The sequence below is a fragment of the Nicotiana attenuata genome, unplaced genomic scaffold (assembly GCF_001879085.1).
Source record: "Nicotiana attenuata strain UT unplaced genomic scaffold, NIATTr2, whole genome shotgun sequence".
NCBI classification, from domain to species: Eukaryota; Viridiplantae; Streptophyta; class Magnoliopsida; order Solanales; family Solanaceae; genus Nicotiana; species Nicotiana attenuata.
The window spans coordinates 195,786-201,785 of NW_017672132.1; positions in this window are offsets into that span (position 1 = coordinate 195,786).

Here is a 6,000-nt window from a genome sequence, read left to right on the forward strand (position 1 = left end):
CTACAGATTTGTCCGTCGCTAAAACTTGATTTTTTAGTAGTGTTCCCCTCGATGATTTCACAACTACCTCTCTAGTTAGGCCTTTTGTAAGTGGATTCGAGACATTATCGCTTGACTTTACGTAGTCAATCAGGATAATTCCTCTAGAGAGTTATTGACTAACGGTATTATGTCTTCGTCGTATATGACGAGATTTACCGTTATACATAATGCTCCCAGCCCTTCCAATTGCCACTTGACTATTGCAATGTATGCATATTGGTGCCAACGGTTTGGGCCAAAATAGAATGTCTTCCAAGAAATTCCAAAGCCATTCAGCTTCTTCACCGGCGTATCTAAGGCTATGAACTCAGCCTCCATTGTAGAGCGGGCAATACAAGTTTGTTTGGACTACTTCCAAGATACCGCTCCTCCACCAATAGTGAATACATATCCATTTGTGGACTTATAATCAGTTGAACCGGTGATCAATTTGCATCACAGTATCCCTCAATCATCGCAGGATAATTACTGTAGTGCAAAGCAAAGTCTTGGGTGTGTTCTAAATATCCCAAAACTCATTTCATTGTCATCCAATGAGATTGACCCGGATTGCTCGTTGTTGATACCCAATTTTTTCCTATTTATTTTTATACTCAAATATTCTCAAAATAGCATGTACATGCATATATAAATCTGCCCAAGAATTTTGACATTTTTTCTAATTTTTAAAGCTTTTTAAAATCATTTTATTATTTGTTTTAGCAGTACAAAATCCAATAATTATTCCCAAAACTATCATTCTGGTGAGTAATTCATTTCCATCCTCATATTTACATCACAATATAATTAAGGTGATTTNAAAGCGCACACTGCGGAGGTTATCCAATCACTTCTTTCACAGCGGAGGAATCCTCTATAGGAGGACTCCCGGATTTGGGATTACTGAGGTGTGTCGAAGCAAAGGAAGCATCCAGGTTGTTGGAAGAGGTTCATGCAGGAACCTGTGGTCCGCATATGAATGGTTTTATCTTAGCCAAGAAAATACTCCGAGCTGGATACTTTTGGATGACTATGGAAACAGACTGCATCCAGTATGTCCGAAAATGCCATCGCTGTCAGATACATGCAGATATGATAAAGGTGCCTCCTAACGAGCTCAATGCAACAAGCTCGCCATGGCCGTTCGCCGCTTGGGGAATGGATGTCATCGGACCTATTGAGCTAGCCGCATCAAACGGGCACCGGTTCATTCTAGTGGCAATTGATTATTTCACCAAATGGGTTGAAGCAGCATCATATAAGGCAGTAACCAAGAAAGTCGTGGCAGACTTTGTTCGCGACCGTATCGTTTGTCGATTCGGCATCCCAGAGTCGATCATTACTGACAACGGTTCCAATCTCAACAGTGACCTGATGAAAGCAATGTGTGAGACGTTCAAGATCAAGCACAAGAATTCTACAGCCTACAGACCTCAGATGAATGGAGCTGTAGAAGCGGCCAATAATAACATCAAGAAGATACTAAGGAAAATGATAGAGAAACACAAGCAGTGGCACGAAAAGCTATCCTTTGCTTTATTGGGATACCGTACCATAGTCCGCACATCAACTGGGGCAAGTCCCTATATGTTGGTTTACGGTATCGAGGCAGTCATCCCAGCCGAGGTAGAGATTCCCTCCCTGAGGATTATACAGGAAACGGAACTGGAAGATGCAGAATGGGTAAAAAGTCGCTATGAACAGTTAGCCCTTATAGACGGAAAAAGACTGAATGCGGTTAGCCATGGTCAATTGTATCAGAACAGGATGTCCAGAGCCTTCAACAAAAGGGTCAGACCGAGACAATTCACATCGGGGCAGCTGGTGCTGAAAAGATCTTCCCGCATCAGGGTGAGGCCAAAGGAAAATTCTCTCCTAATTGGCAAGGCCCATACATGGTTCATCGGGTCCTAACAGGAGGGGCCCTCATACTCGCAAAAATGGATGGAGAAGTTTGGCCAAAGCCAATTAATTCAGACGCAGTCAAACGCTATTATGTGTAATCATTATAATTTCTGTATGATGTAATTTGAACTACGCCTGACCTGATTCCTATTTAAGAGGGGATACGTAGGCAGCCCTATGGGTTCGGTCACAATTCAATAAAAATCTCATTTCCCCCGATATTGGAAACTGGGGCAGAATTTTGAGGAGGACCCTTAAAATTCCGAAGTTGACTTTCAGCCATTCATCGCGCGCAGCCGTCAGAAGCACCAGCCCAGTAAACTGGGGCAGAATTTTGAGGAGGACCCTCAAAATTCCGGAGCAAAAGAGGTCGCGATAACTTGAACCGCGTCGCAGTCGTCGGTTCATCTAAAAAATCATTTTTAAATTATGTATTTACATCATATTTTTTACTAAATCATACATGGCTACTATTAAAATTGCTTTGTTTAGCGACGCTACCCCAATGAAAGCAAGAGCGAGTAGGACAAGCGAGGTCCACGGGAAGACGAACTAACCTTCCCCCTCTACAAAACTCACGATTTTTCTTTGTCTGCAGGCACCCCAAAACATCAGATATGGTTACGTACTCATATTTTTCAGGAATACAACTCTCAGAATCATCACCTATTTACAAGAGCTATCCACACACGACATCCCCAGCAGCCACAATAACGCAATTAATTATCAGCTATCAGCTAAGATATTTCGTTACTCTTCACCTTTATTTACTGCATTGCATAAGGCTACCTTTCTGCCTTCCGAGACTAAGCACTGTCTCCATCCTGCATTTCCTTGCAGTGCATAAGGCTACCTTTCTGCCTTCCGACACTAAGCACTGTCTCCATCCTGCATTTCCTTGCATTGCATAAGGCTACCTTTCTGCCTTTCGAGACTAAGCATTGTCTCCATCCTGCATTTCCTTGCATTGCATAAGGCTACTTTTTTGCCTTCCGAGACTAAGCACTGTCTCCATCCTGCATTTCCTTGCATTTCATAAGGCTACCTTTCTGCCTTTCGAGGTTAAGCTCTACCTCCATCTTGCATTTCATTGCATTGCATAAGGCTACCTTTTTGCCTTTCGAGGTTAAGCTCTACCTCCATCTTGCATTTCCTTGCATTGCATAAGGCTACTTTTCTGCCTTTCGGGACTAAGCACTGTCTCCATCCCGCATTTCCCTGCACTGCATAAGGCTACCTTTCTGCCTTTCGAGGTTAAGTTCCACCTCCATCCAGCATGGCTGAAATATCGCCACCTCTTATTTACATCGGCTGAAAGATCGCCAGTTTATATTTAAATCTCTGTTGGCTTAAATATCGCCATTTATATTTATGCTTTATATCGGCTGAAATATCGCCAACTTCATTTAAATCGCTATATCGGCTGAAAGATCGCCCGTTTATATTTAAATCGCTGTCGACTGAAATATCGCCATTTATATTTATGCTTTATATCGGCTGAAATATTGCCAACTTCATTTAAACCGCTATATCAGCTGAAAGATCGCCAGTTTGCATTTAAATTCTTTGTCGGTTGAGATATCGCCATTTATATTTATGTTTTACATCGGCTGAAATATCGCCAAATTGTCCAAGGGCGTCATTGTTCGGAGGCATCATTTTCATAGCCCGAGAACGCCATGCCATGGCCTGAGGACCCCCGCTTTATATTTTGCACATCATTATTCAAAGGCATCATGGTTCGGAGGCACCATTATCATAGCCCGAGAACGTCATTTCATAGCCTGCGAATCCTTTATTATACGTTTCATGGCCCAGGACGTCATGGTCTGAGGACGTCACCCTACCCGTCCAAAGACAGCATTCATGGTCCAACGGGAACTTGCATCACGTTCAAGTTTATGCAAAATATGTTGGTATTGCTCATTCGCAGGTACACCAGCTGGCAACGACCATCACAGCAGGAGCGGTCTCGCTCCGGTTCCCACAGCCCATTGGCCGCTGACCATCCTTCCCAACCTAAATATTGCGTTCGTCCTTCTCAGAACCTCCATCGGCATATTCCGCCGATGTATCCTGAACTACATATGACCTGATTCCTGTAAGACCAGGGATATGTAGGCAGCTCAAGAACCAGAGCTCGGTCAAAAATCTTTTCAAGTCGTTTCTTTCGGTCAAAATTGGTCATCATATCTTTACCCGACAACTCTTCCATCCTTCCCGGGTAAAGAGGGGCAGCTGTTGATACCCAATTTTTCCCTATCTATTTTTATACTCAAAATATTCTCAAAATAGCATGTACATGCATATATAAGTATGCCCAAGAATTTTGACATTTTTTCTAATTTTAAAGCTTTTTAAAATCATTTTTATTATTTGTTTTAGCAGTACAAAATCCAATAATTATTCCCAAAACTATCATTCTGGTGAGTAATTTATTTCCATCCTCATATTTACATCACAGTATAATTAAGGTGATTTTTGCATTTTTTTTATAAATTTATTTGATATTTCTAAGCTAAAATTGCAATTATAGCCTATATTGCGATTAATAGCATTTTACAATTATAAAATTGCTCCCAGTATTTTTAGATTAACATTTATATATCATTAATTAATTCAATGCTTTTATATTTGTTTTTAAAATTATTTTAACTATTTTAATTAAATTAAAAGGGAAAATTGGCTATTTAATATATAGCCCATCTGCATTTCAATTATAGCCACATTACAGCCCCCAATTTAAACCCAATTTCAACCGGCCCAATTCCTAAAATCAACCCAACCCCTGACCCAATTAAATTACCCGACCGGACCCCCCTTTTAAATCACAGCCGTTGATCTAAAAGATCAACGGCCCAAACACACCCTTTCCTTTTTAATTTACCAAACCCCCCAACCCTAATTCATTTCTCCTAACCCGCCGCCCTTGAATCCCCTTCCTCTCCCATTCTCTCTGCAAACCCTAGTCGCCGCCACCCAAGCTAACCCTAATCCCTGCAATTCTCGCCGGTTTCCATGGCTTCTCAGGCCATGAAACCCTCATACTCACCCCCTATCGCTCCTGTGTGCTTGGTATTCGAAGGTTTGAGGCTAGACCTCAAAGGTCTCCACCCAAACCTCCGCCGACTTGAGGTTTCCGGCCATCTCCGGCCTGGCTCCGGCACATCTTGGCCTCCTGAGCCTGTTCCCGGTCTTATCCGACTTAGATCGGACATTTTCGAAGCCTTTCTCATTCTAGGGTTCATCTGAAACCCTAGCTGTCGAGGTTTTTCTCTGATTCTCTTCAGATCTGTGTGTATTCATGCTTTACTTTGAGTTTTTAAGAGGTTTCCCCAACTTTTCTATAAAATTTTTACATTCAAATTCATTTCTTTCTTAGGGTCTCCGAAAAATGCTTAAATGTTTTCCGACTTTTCTTCTCCCTTTCTTGTGTATGTTTGTCTCTGCTATGTTCTTATGTTTCCTTTTCTTTTACTATGTTTGCCATATTTTGTTCTTCCTTCTACCGTGTTTCTATACTATGTTTCTATGCTATGTTTTCACACGCTATGTTCTGCTACTTGCCTTCAACTATGACTTGATTATGCTTCACCTACTGTATTTTCCTACCATGTTCATTAAGTGTTCTTACTATGCCTGCTTAAGCATATTTTCCTCTACTGTTTCTTCTACTCTCATCGTGTTTCGAATTAATTCCCTTACTCTGTTTGCATTGAACATTCTACTATACCTGCGTGTTTTCTCTTCTTTGCATTTGATTCAAGTCGAAAACCCTAGGATTTGGGGTTTTTGGCGAGTTTGGTTTTGTGTGTTTGGACTAGGGTTCTATTTGAGCCCTGGACTCTCTCAAACTCACTTTGGAATCCATGTACTGAGTTTGAATCCTTTTGTGTATGAATTCTTCTACACTAAGACTCTTCTGATTAGCATGACAATCCCTTTTATATGTGTGTTAAAAATTTTCTTCGAAAGGTTTTCCAACTTGTGTTCAAATCAGAACCCTTTTTAGGGGGTTAATTGATTACTACTGATTCTTCTTAAGTAAAGCCTCTCTTTACCTTTTTCTGACTT